General features: G+C 38.2%; 1 protein-coding gene across 5 annotated transcripts in view; it reads right to left on the reverse strand.

Moving 5' to 3' along the window:
• LOC145509321 (uncharacterized) overlaps positions 1-13426 on the reverse strand; it is a 403057-nt gene that overhangs the window by 171635 nt on the left and 217996 nt on the right. For 2 of the 5 annotated variants that reach the window (XR_014056006.1, XM_081497906.1), the window contains exon 4: positions 570-748. The exons of the other annotated variants lie outside the window; for them this stretch is intronic. The gene's annotated coding sequence lies outside the window, so the exon portion shown is untranslated. The remainder of the gene's footprint in view (positions 1-569; positions 749-13426) is intronic. 5 annotated transcript variants of the gene reach the window in all.

Below are 13426 nucleotides of genomic sequence, written 5' to 3' on the forward strand. Positions count from 1 at the left end.
GAGAGAGAGTGCATCACATTTACAAAGTCAGCAACATTCTGCCTTTCTGTCAAGGAAGATAATTCATTCTATCACTCAGAATTTCTGGTTGTAGAGAAATCCACTTTAAGTAGTACAATTATTCTTACTGAAGAGAAGAGAAGCCCATATTTTCTCACACCTTTTTTTACAGTAGGAAACTTGGACCCTTAAGTGGTCTGGGGATATGCAATGGTTACAGAACAAATTAATAGATAACACAAATTTTAAGTCAAATTTTTATCACCTACATCGGTACTCATTTTTAATGTTTATAATCATTGTATCATCTTGTATCCAAAAGAAATTAAAGTGTCTCACAGAAGTGCATATAATGCAGTGAGATCAATGAAGATAAAAATAAGACAAAAAGAAATCTATAATTTTATCATACTCAGTGTTGTCAAATTGATTGCCTAAAGTATAATTTATTTCACATCACTATGCTTCTTGGTGATGCCCCAAAGTTATTATCTTTTCCTAACTGCCCTTCCAAATCTGTATTCCAACTACACTGTTTTGCAGTTCCCCATACACAGTACAGCACCTACCCATTCAGGAATGTCTGATCATCATGCAAGTCATCCCCCCTTATCTAGGAACTTCTAAATCTTCCCCAGGATGCTGTTTATGTGTGACTTCACTCTCCCAGCAGTAGTTCATGAAACTGACATAATGTAGGGCACGAAGATTCTCTTCAGTCAAAAACTTGGGGTAACCATAGTCCACTCTGCGAATGAAGAAGCAAAGGAAGCAAGTTTGTTCAGAGACATGAATGAAGCAGTAGAAAGAGAATTCCCTCTGTTCCTGAATTGTTTCCCAATTCTAGTTCCAATTCCTTCCTAAGACCCACATGCACGCCTGCCTTTGAGTTCCCCACAAACACCCCTGAATCCTTAATTTCTGCCATTTCTTAAGCTTGCTCTAGATAACTAATAAGCATCTGTTCCTGTGGTTTATGCCTTAATCTAATCTTGCCTCAAGTCCCTGGTCAAGACCACTTTCTTCAGAAAGCTTCTTCAGATTCCCCCCCAGACAGGAGCGATGTTTTCATCCTACAATTTCCAGGGTACTGAATCTATATATTTCTTATGACATATCTGCCTTAGAACACACTTTCATGATTATACATCCTGTTTTTATCATAATTTCTAAGCCTCTTATTGAGAAAGATGCATGCCTTATTCATTACGGTAATTCCTATACACCAAGAAGAACAGAAGGGAGTGACTATCAACCTTTCTTTCAAAAAAAAAAAAATTGGATGAACAAATGAACACTTTTTATTCATTCTCTACTATTGAGCAAATCCCTAAACCTCTCTTTTTAAGGCTGATATTATAGAAGCAGAGATTTAACCAGCCAATTTACCCAGCTAATGTGAGCAATGTAGACAGACAAACAGAATCATCGTGGCCCAGGAATCTACTCTGGAGGCAGAACGATGCTGTCTGGTTGTCAATATTTGATCACGATTAATTAGAAAATTTACAGATCTCTGCTGTTCTTAGTGCTATGTGGCCATCACCTGAAAGCAAAGGGATGACAAGGTGTTCTGAGCATCTGCAGTCTTGATGTAATAAATGTTTTCATTTGCAAAAAATATGTGCCTGTTTCTGAGCAGGATCAGAATCTTTTAGAATTTCGTCTTTTCTCCATACCAACTTTCTTCAGTGGTTAGGATCAAGGAACTATTAATGTATAATTCCTAGATATATTAAAATCATGTTAATTTATTTTAATTCACACCCTACAAATGAGTGTTCAGAGTATGGCTGAAAACCAAGATGATAGTTTAAGAAATAATCATTCCAGGAACAGAATGCAGTCAATTTGAGGTACATTGTGACTCTGTGAAGTGGGTTATTAACCTGTCAGGGACCTATGTCTGTTTCAAACACCTCTTTGGTCTTTTATGACCCTATCAGAGCCCTTTCCAGATGAAAACATAGCTGTAATCACTGTGTTTTATGCCCTACATTCATTCAGTTTCTCAAATGGCAGGTTACTCTCATGGTGTGACTTGCCATTTGATCTGTCTTGTATCTATGTTGATGACCTATCAGAACTGGAAGAAGCTTGTCAGTAATTGTTAAGATGGGTTACAGAAACAAACATGCAAATGTTCATTTTGCCAGGCTCTGTAATTTGAAACAGTCATTCAGCGATAACCAATTTGCTCATCTTGGTGTGCAGGCTTAAGCATGTGGCATTTGCATGGGGTTGCTGGTAAATAAACCTCAAGGGTGGAGCACTCCTTTATTATTATCAAGAATAAACACCAAGGATTAAGATTCAATATCTATGGCATTTTCTTATCTGTGCTTATCAACCAAGGGTATGCTTAAGTTATGAACCTATGAGAATTCATCTATGTTTTGAAAAGGCATATTGTTAAAGCATAATTCAGTATCCCTAACACAAACAATTGATTGTCATATCTGTTGTAATCTGAAAGTCTCTTTTTACCTGGAAGGAAAAGAATCTTATAAAACTGGTGAAAGAGAGATTGGAAAGCAGAATCCTTCCTTAACCTGATACGTTATTTTTCACTAGCAAGAATAGAAAGTGGAAGGTGCAAAAAAAATCACACACAACAAAAATTTTTAAATCACCATGATACTACTGTCCTAAAAGAACCAAGGTTAAAATTTTTGTTTCAGTCTTTCAGTCATTTTAATATGCATAGGTAGACATGTGAGTGTGATTAACTTATATTTAAAGTTAAAATGTTATGATACATTTATACTTTTTTCACTATATAGCATAAACATTGATTGGATCCAAAGGTTGAAAAGTTTCTCTGTAAAGAGTCAGAGAGTAAATATTTTAAGTTTTCTTGGCCACACAGTATTTGGCACTGTTCAATTCTACTTTTATAACAAGAAAGCAACCTCTGACAATATATAAATGAATGGTCATGATTGTGCTCCAATAAACCTTCATTTACAAAAACAGGTAGCAAACATACTGTGTTCATGGAATGAAAGACTCAACATAGCAAAGATCTCAATTCTCCCTAAATTGATACACATTTAACCTAACTCCTGTCATATTCTCAGTAGTTTTTTGTAAATATGACAAGATTATTCTAAAATTTATATGAAAAGGCAAGGGAACTAGAAGAGCTAAAACAAAATTTCAGAGAGAACTACAGTGGGAGGAATCGTTCTGTCGAATTTTAAGATGTATTTTATAGCTACAGAAATCAAGACTGTGGTAGTACCAACCATATACTAACAAAGAACTTGCTGGACTAGATATTACTACAGACCCATTAGAACAACTAAAATAAAAAAATAATCACAATACCCAATGCTGGCAAGGATGCAGAGCAACCATATCTCTTATGCATTGTTTGAGGGACTGTAAAACAATATAGCCACTCAGCAGTTACATAGAAAGCTAAACATACACTTACCATCCAACCCAGCAATCATATTTCTATTTATCCCATAGAAATGAGAACCTATGTCCACATAAAACCCTATTCACTAAAGATTATAGTAGTTTCATATGAAACAGCCTAAAAAAGGAAACCATAACACCCCCTTCAACAGGTAAACAGTTAAACAAGATCTGATAGATCCTTACCATGGAATATCACTCAGCACTGAAAAGAAGTAAACTATTGCTATATTTCTAATTTAAATACATATTAAGGACATGACACAGAATAAGAAAAAAGAGCCAATTTCAAAAGGTAATATATTATATGATTCTATTTACGTAACATTTCCAAAATAACAAAGCTACAGAAATGGAAAACAGATTAATAACTGCCAAAGTCTAGACACAGCAAGGGAGAAGAGGTAGGTATGACTATCAAAGGGTAACACAGAGGAATCTTTGTGATGATGGAATAATCTGGACTGTGGCTGTAATTACAGAAATTCACACACACATTGTACTGATGTCAGTTTCCTGGTTTGATACTGTATGACAGTTACATAAGATGTAACCAGTTGATGAAATGACAGGAATGATACACAGATGTTTCTATTCTATGTTTGCAACTTCCTGTGAATTCATAGTTATTTCAAAATAAAAAGTAGCTGTCATGCTGTGGTCATAGTTTGACTATAGTTTGCCAACCTCTGGTCTAGAAAATTAGATGTTTTGACAATATTTTCATTAGCTGTGTAGGATGTCTTTCAGTATATATAGTTTATTTAAACATTTCTCTGTTGTTTCCAATTTTTCTCTTTATAAAACCGAAACCTAGGATATTTTATCTTCTTGTCCATCTATAATCATTTCCCTAGAATAAATATCTAAAATTACAATATCAAAAAAATACAGTGTCAAATGTACACATACCTTTAAACTTTGGCATAATATTGCCAAATTACCTTCTAAAAAACTCATCAATTTAGACTCCTATGAGCTCTGGATGGCTTCCCAGGAGGATGGCCTCCCAGCTTCCCAGGAGGCTCAGTGGTAAAGAACCAGCCTGCCAATGCAGGAGACACAGGTTGTGGGTTTAATCCCTAAGTCAAGAAGATCCCCTGAAGAAGAGAATGGCAACGCACTCCAGTGTTCTTGCCTAGAAAAACCCATGGATGGAGGAGCCTGGTGGGCTATAGTCCATAGGACTGCAAAGAGTTGGACATGACTGAGCACATATGCACACAGAGCCCTGGATGAGAGCATGCACCATTATACTCACCAACAGTGTACATTATCTTCAAAAAGGAAAAAAACTTTCCACACTTGTGAAGAAGGAATATCTCACTGTGTTTTTTCTTTAAGTGTATCTTCTCTTTTACTTCTCGATTTTTACACACACCAACCCCTCCCTGGAACATGTTCTGCCCCTTAGCTAACTAAGGAATTCAACCAAGTCACAAGTAAAATACAAGTTCCTACAGGAAGACTTCCTCAGTCTCTGGTCTACATACCCCTCTTACTCACTTCCATAGCACCTTGAACCTCCTTTACCATATCGCTTACCCTCTGTGGTCATAGCTTCTTTAATTTTGTATCTTCAATATTCAGACCTTAATTTCTGTAGGGATGCTACCTGTTTTGCTCCTCCTCTATACCCAGCATCAACACAATACCTAACAAATCATAGGTGTTCATTAAATACTTACTGAATCAATGAATGAAAAAAGAATATGTCAATCATAAAGGAGATGTTCTGCCTTTTGAGCATTCACAATAATATTCATATTTTTATGTTTAGGTATATAGATATAAATTTATAATATTGTTTCCAGAACCATTCAGGAAAAAGGATCCCTTGTCTATGAAATTAGGTCATCATGGAGCCTACTCCTATAGGAGGGAGACAGAGTCATCAGATAATCACAGCTTGATGACATTGACTGTAAAAATTATGCAAACAGCTTTCACTGTATACTCTATAACCCACTTTTTAGTAACTTTTTGGTTTCTAGACATAGATTATATACTAACCCACACCGAGAACATGTATGTACCATGTAAGCTTAAACTTCCTTGGGACAGAACGCAGTCCTATGATGGAGGATGAACATGACAGGGAGACCACTTTCTCCCCCACAAATTCATCCAAAGATCATTTGTACGCTGAGAAACTTCCACAGAACAACTTCTGAACACTGCTGGAGGACACCAGGCACCCAGAAAGGCAGCCCATTCTCTTCAAAAGGAGGTAGGAAAAAATATAAAAGACAAAAACATAGACAAAAGATTTAGGGACAGAGACCTATCCTTGGGAGGGAGTCGTGAAGGAGAAGAAGCTTCCACACGGTAGGAAACCCTCTCACAGGTGGGTCTCTGAGGAGCTTTGGAACCTCAGAGGGCAACCAGGGAGGAAAAAAAAATCCCACAGAATAGGTGCCTAACCAAAACTGTCAGCAGTGAAATAGCCCAGAAGCTCGCGTCCACCACCAGCAAGTGGGGGCCAGGCAGGGAGGCACGGACTTCATCACTGGTCCTTAGGCTAAGGACAGGGCCTGAATGCCCTGAGGACAATCTGAGGGAGCTAACGTGAGATAGCAACCCAAACTGTGAGATAGCCAGAGAGAGAGAGAGAGAGCAGAGAGAGAGAGAGAGAACTTTCTCGCAAAAAGCTCTAACCTAAGGTGCAGGCTGGCCTGCTCACAGAACAAAGAATTTAGCAAACAGCAAAGGAGAGCTAGCCGGCTATGGACCAGCCCCTCCCCACCACCAGAGGCAGAGAGGCAGGCGGGCGACAGCCAGAGCCAGAAGGCAAAGGGCAATCCTGGCCCCAGAGATGGCATCCTCCACCAAACTGTGAGCAGGCTCCCAGTTGCTAAACAAGTCTTCCTGGGATCCTGGATGGTTGACATCTGCTAGGAGGGTAGCAATCACAGATCAGCTCCCCAGAGGAAACACACAGCACACCTGAGATGGTATTCTCGCAGTGCACCCAGGAAACCAAGCAGCCGGGACCAGGGAGGTGATTAAGACACATGGCCCACCTGGGACAGTGCGCTCACCAAGCACCTGGTCACCTGAGCTGCTCAGACCTGGGAAGGGCACAAAACACACACGCAACTGACTCTGTGCACTTGCAGAGTACCCAAGAACCTAAACCTGAGCAGCTCAGACCTGGGAAGTGCATGAAATGCAGGACCCTCTTTGGACAGCACCCCTGCAGAGTAACCTTGAACCTGAGCAGTGTAGACTGGGAAAGTACACACTGCCATGAGCTGGGGCAAACCCAGTGTGGTCCATTCACTGAGCACTCCCCACACATGCCAGTGATATTTGTTTGCAGTGTTTCTCACTCCCCACAACACAACTGAACAAGTGAGCCTAAATAAGTGGCCACCTTCACCCCTTGTGTCAGGGTGGAAATTAGACAATGAAGAGAGGAAAGCAGAATAAACAAAGAAGAGGGAACTGCTCTGTAAGTGACAGGTGCAACAGATTAAAACCCTGTAGTTAACATTGACTAAGCATTGGAAGGGGCCTATAGACCCTGAGAAGAAGTATAAGCTGGAACAAGGAACTATCTGAAGCTGAACTGACCCCACATTGCCCTCAACAGCTCCAGAGACATTCCTAGATATATTTTTACTATTATCATTTTTTAATTTTAATTTTTTTAAGTTCTTTATTACTCCTTTAATTTTCATTTTTATAACCTACTACTATCTTGCAAAAAAAAAAGACTATTTTTAAAGAAAATTTCATATATATGTTTTTTATAATTTTCATGATTGATTTTGTATTGTATTTTTGAGTGTAACCTCTACTCTAGATTTTTGACCTTTGCTTTTTGGTATTTGTCATCAATTTTGTACCTTTAAGAATCTAATCTTCAGTACCGATTTTTACTTAGGGGTGTGAGTACTGGCTTGATTGCTTTCTCCCCTTTTGACCCTCCCTTTTCTCCTCCAGGTCACCTCTATCTCCTCCCTCCTCCCTCTCTTCTCTGCTTAATTTTGTGAATCTCTCTGGGTGTTCCATGTTGTGGAGAACACTTAGGGAACTGATTACTGGACAGATTGGCCTCTCCCCTTTTGACTCCCCCTCTTCTCCTCCTGGTCACCTCTATCTCTCTTGTGCTGCTTCTCTTCTCTGTGTAACTCCATGAACCTCTCTGGGTGTTCCAGACTGTGGAGAGCACATAGGGAATTGATTACTGGCTAGATTGCTCTCTCCCCTTTTGATTCCCCATCTTCTCTTGGTCACCTCGGGCTCCCTCCTCCCTCTTCTCTTCTCAATGTAACTCTGTGGACCTCTCTGGGTGTCCCTCACTGTGGAGAATCTTTTCACCATTAAACTAGATGTTTTATCATCTGTGCTGTATGGATTTAGAAGTCTTGAGGCTACTGTAAGAATAAGAATGAAAGCCAGAGGCAGGAGGCTTAAATCCAAAACTTGACAACACCAGAAAACTCCTGACTCCAGGGAATATTAATCGATAGGAGCTCATCCAAAAGCCTCCATACCTACACTGAAACCAAGCTCCACCCAAGAGCCAACAAGTTCCAGAGCAAGACATACCATGCTAATTCTCCAGCAATGCAGGAACACAGCCCTGAGCACTAAAATACAGGCTGCCCAAAGTCACATCAAACCCACAGGCACCCCAAAACTCACTACTGGGCATTTCATTGCACTCCAGAGAGAAGAGATCCAGCAACACCCATCAGAACACAGACACAAGCTTCCCTAACCAGGAAACCTTGACAAGCCTCTAGTCCAACCCCACCCATAGGGAGCAATCTCCACAATAGAGGAACCACAAACTTCCAGCCTACAGAAAGGCCACCCCAAACACAGCAATCTAAACAAAATGAAAAGGCAGAGAAATATTCAGCAGGAAAAGGAGCATGATAAATACCCACATACTCAAACAAAAGAGGAGGATCTAGGCAGTTTACCTGAAAAAGTATTCAGAATAATGAAAGTAAAAATGATTCAAAATCATGAAAACAAAATGGAGTTACAGATAAATAGACTAGAGACAAGGATTGAGAAGATGCAAGAAATGTTTAACAAGGACCTAGAAGAAATAAAAGAGTCAATCAATAATGAATAATGCAATAACTGAGATCAAAAGCACTCTGGAGGGAAACAACAGTGGAATAACTGAGGCAGAAGATAGGATAAGTGAGGTGGAAGATAGAATGGTGGAAACAAATGAAGCAAAGAGGAAAAAAGTATTAAAAGAAATGAGGACGACGTCAGCGACCTCTGGGACAATGTTAAACACCCCAACATTTGAATCATAGGAGTCCCAGAAGAAGAAGACAAAAAGAAAGGGCATGAGAAAATACTTGAGGAGATAATAGTTGAAAACTTCTCTAAAATGGGGAAGGAAATAGCCACCTAAGTCCAAGAAACCCACAGAGTCTCAAACAGGATAAACCTAAGGTGAAACACCCCAAGACACATAGTAATCAAATTAACAAAGAGCAAATATTAAAAGCAGCAAGGGAAAAGCAACAAATAACACACAAGGAGATTCCCATAAGGATGATAGCTGATCTTTCAATAAAAACTCTTCAGGCCAGAAGGGAATGGCAGGACATACTTAAAGTGATGAAAGAGAAAAACCTACAACCCAGATTACTGTATCCAGCAAGGATCTCATTCAAATATGAAGGAGAAATCAAAAGCTTTACAGACAAGCAAAAGCTGAGAGAATTCAGCACCACTGAACCAGCTCTTCAACAAATGCTAAAGGATCTTCCCTAGACAGGAAATACAGAAAAGGTTTATAAACTCGAACCCCAAACAACAAAGTAAATGGCAACGGGATCATACTTTTCAATAATTACCTTAAATGTAAATGTGCTGAATGCCCCAACCAAAAGACAAAGGCTGGCTGAATGAATACAAAAACAAGACCCCTATATATCCTGTCTACAAGAGACCCACCTCAAAACAAGGGACACATACAGACTGAAAGTGAAGGGCTGGAAAAAGATATTTCATGCAAATAGAGACCAAAGAAAGCAGGAGTAGCAATACTCATATCAGGTAAAATAGACTTTGAAATAAAGGCCATGAAAAGAGGCAAAGAAGGACACTACATAATGATCAAAGGATCAATTCAAGAAGAAGATATAACAATTATAAATATATATGTACCCAACATAGGAGCACCACAATATGTAAGGCAAATGTTAACAAGTATGAAAGGGGAAATAAACAGCAACACAATAATAGTGGGACTTTAATACCCCACTCACACCTATGAATAGATCAACCAAACAGAAAATTAGCAAGGAAATACAAACTTTTAAATGATACAGTGGACCAATTCAACCTAATTGATTTCTATAGGACATTTCACCCCAAAACAATGAATTTCACCTTTTTATCAAGTGTACATGGAACCTTCTCCAGGATAGATCACATCCTGGGCCATAAGTCTAGCCTTGGTAAATTCAAAAATATTAAAATCATTCCAAGCATCTTTTCTGACCACAATGTAGTGAGATTAGATGTCAACTACAGGAAAAAAACTATTAAAAATACAAACATATGGGGGCTAAACAACATGCTGCTGAATAACCAACAAATCACAGAAGAAATCAAAAAAGAAATCAAAATATGCATAGAAAAAAATGAAAATGAAAATGTGACAACCCAAAACCTATGGGACACTGTAAAAGCAGTGCTAAGGGGCAGGTTCATAGCAATACAAGCTTACCTCAAGAAACAGGAGAAAAATCAAATAAATAACCTAACTTTACGCCTAAAGCAACTAGAAAAAGAAGAAATGAAGAACCTCAGGGATACCAGAATGAAAGAAATCATAAAAATTAGGGCAGAAATAAATGAAAGAGAAACAGAGGAGACTATAGCAAAAATCAACAAAACTAAAAGCTGGTTCTTTGAGAAGATGAATAAAATAAACAAACCACTAGCCAGACTCATCAAGAAAAAAAGGGAGAAGAATCAAATCAACAAAATTAGAAATGAAAATGGAGAAATCACAACAGACTACACAGAAATACAAAGGATCATAAGAGACTACTATCAGCAACTATATACCAATAAAATGGACAACTTAGAAGACATGGACGAATTCTTAGAAAAGTATAACCTTCAAAACTGAACCAGGAAGAAATAGAAAATCTTAACAGACCCATCACAAGCACGGAAATCGAAACTGTAATCAGAAATCTTCCAGCAAACAAAAGTCCAGGACCAGACGGCCTCACAGGTGAATTCTACCAAAAATTTAGAGAAGAGCTAACACCTATCCTACTCAAACTCTTCCAGAAAATTTCAGAGGAAGATAACTGCCAAACTCATTCTATGAGGCCACCATCACCCTAATACCAAAACCAGACAAAGACGCTACAAAAAAAGAAAACTACAGGCCAATATCACTGATGAACATAGATGCAACAAATCCTCAACAAAATTCTAGCAAACAGAATCCAACAACATATTGAAAAGATCATAGATCATGACCAAGTGGCCTTTATCCCAGGGATGCAACGATTCTTCAATATTTGCAAATCAATCAGTGTGATACACCACATGAACAAATTGAAAGATACAACCATAAGGTTATCTCAATAGATGCAGAGAAAGCCTTTGACAAAATCCAACATCCATTTATGATAAAAAAAAAAAAAAACCCAGAAAGCAGGAATAGAAGGAACATACCTCAACATAATAAAAGCCATATATGATAAACCTACAGCAAACATTATCCTCAATGGTGAAAATTGAAAGCATTTCCCCTAAAGTCAGGAACAAGACAAGGGTGCCCACTCTCACCACTACTATTCAACATTGTTTTGGAAGTTTTAGCCACAGCAATCAGAGAAGAAACAGAAATAAAAGGAATCCAGATTGGAAAAGAAGTAAAACTCTCACTGTTTGCAGATGACATGATCCTCTACATAGAAAACCCTAAAGATACCACTAGAAAATTACTAGAGCTAATCAATGAATATAGTAAAATTGAAGGATATAAAATTAACACACAGAAATCCCTTGCATTCCTATATACTAACAATGAGAAAACAGAAAGAGAAATTAAGGAAACAATTCCATTCACCATTTCAATGAAAAGAATAAAGTACTTAGAAATAAATCTACCTAAAGAAACAAAAGACCTATATATAGAAAACTATAAAACACTGATGAAAGAAATCAAAGAGGACACAAATAGATGGAGAAATATACCAAGTTCATGGATCAGAAGAATCAATATAGTGACAATAATTATACTACCAAAAGCAATCTATAGACTCAATGCAATCCCTATCAAGCTACCAATGGTATTTTTCAGAGAATTAGAACAAATAATTTCACAATTTGTATGGAAATACAAAAAACCTCAAATAGCCAAAGCAATCTTGAGAAAGAAGAATGGAACTGGAGGAATCAACCTGCCTGACTTCAGGCTATACTACAAAGCCACAGTCATCAAGACAGTATGGTACTGGCACAAAGACAGAAATATAGATCAATGGAAGAAAATAGAAAGCCCAGAGATAAATCCACACACCTATGGACACCTTATCTTTGACAAAGGAGGCAAGAATATACATGGAGAAAAGACAATGTCTTTAACAAGTGGTGCTAGGAACACTGGTCAACCACTTGTAAAAGAATGAAACTGGAACATTTTCTAACACCATACACAAAAATAAATTCAAAATGGATTAAAGATCTAAATGTAAGACCAGAAGCTATAAAACTCCTAGAAGAAAACATAGGCAAAACACTCTCTGACATAAATCACAGCAGGATCCTCTATGACCCACCTCCCAGAGCAATGGAAATAAAAGCAAAAATAAACAAATGGGACCTAATTAAGCTTAAAAGCTTTTGCACAATGAAGGAAACTATAAGCAAGGTGAAAAGACAGCCTTCAGAATGGGAGAAAATAATAGCAAACAAAGCAACTGACAAAGAATTAATCTCAAAAATATACAAGCAGCTCATGCAGCTCAATTACAGAAAAATAAAGACCCAATCAAAAAATGGGCCAAAGAACTAAACAGACATTTCTCCAAGGAAGACATACAGATGGCTAACAAACACATGAAAAGATGCTCAACATCACTCATTATCAGAGAAATGCAAATCAAAACCACAATGACATACCATCTAATGCTGGTCAGAATGGCTGCTATCACAAAGTCTACAAACAATAAATACTGGAGAGGGTGTGGAGAAAAGGGAATCCTCTTACACTGGTGGTGAGAATGCAAACTAGTACAGCCACTATGGAGAACAGTGTTGAGATTCCTTAAAAAACTGGAAATGGAACAGCCATACAACCCAGCAATCCAACTGCTTGGCATACACACTGAGGAAACCACAATTGAAAGAGACACGTGTACCCCAATGTTCATCACATCACTGTTTACAATAGCTAGGACATGGAAGCAACCTAGATGTCCATCGGCAGATGAATGGATAAGAAAGCTATGGTAAATATACACAATGAAATATTACTCAGCTACTAAAAAGAATGCATTTCAATCAGTTCTAATGAGGTAGATGAAACTGGAGCCTATTATACAGAGTGAAGTCAGAAAGAAAAACACCAATACAGTATATTAATGCATATATATGGAATTTAGAAAGATGGCAACGATGACCCTAAATGCGAGACAGCAGAAGAGACACAAAGGTAAAGAACAGACTTTTGGACTCTGTGGGAGATGGCAAGGGTGGGATGATTTGAAAGAACAGCATTGAAACATGTATATTACCATATGTGAAATAGATCACCAGTCCAGGTTCGATGCATGAGACAGGGTGCTCAGGGCCAGTGCACTGGGATGACCCTGAGGGATGGGGTGGGGAGGGAGGTGGGAGGGGGTTCAGGATGGGGGACACGTGTACACCCGTGGCTGATTTGTGTCAATGTATGGTGAAAGCCACTACAATATTATAATCAGCCTCCAATTAAATAAATTAATTTTTTTAAAAGATGGTAAAAACTTTTTTTTAATAAATAAAT

The sequence above is a fragment of the Giraffa tippelskirchi genome, chromosome 1 (genome assembly GCF_054371585.1).
Source record: "Giraffa tippelskirchi isolate mGirTip1 chromosome 1, T2T-mGirTip1v1.2.pri, whole genome shotgun sequence".
Lineage (NCBI taxonomy): Eukaryota > Metazoa > Chordata > Mammalia > Artiodactyla > Giraffidae > Giraffa > Giraffa tippelskirchi.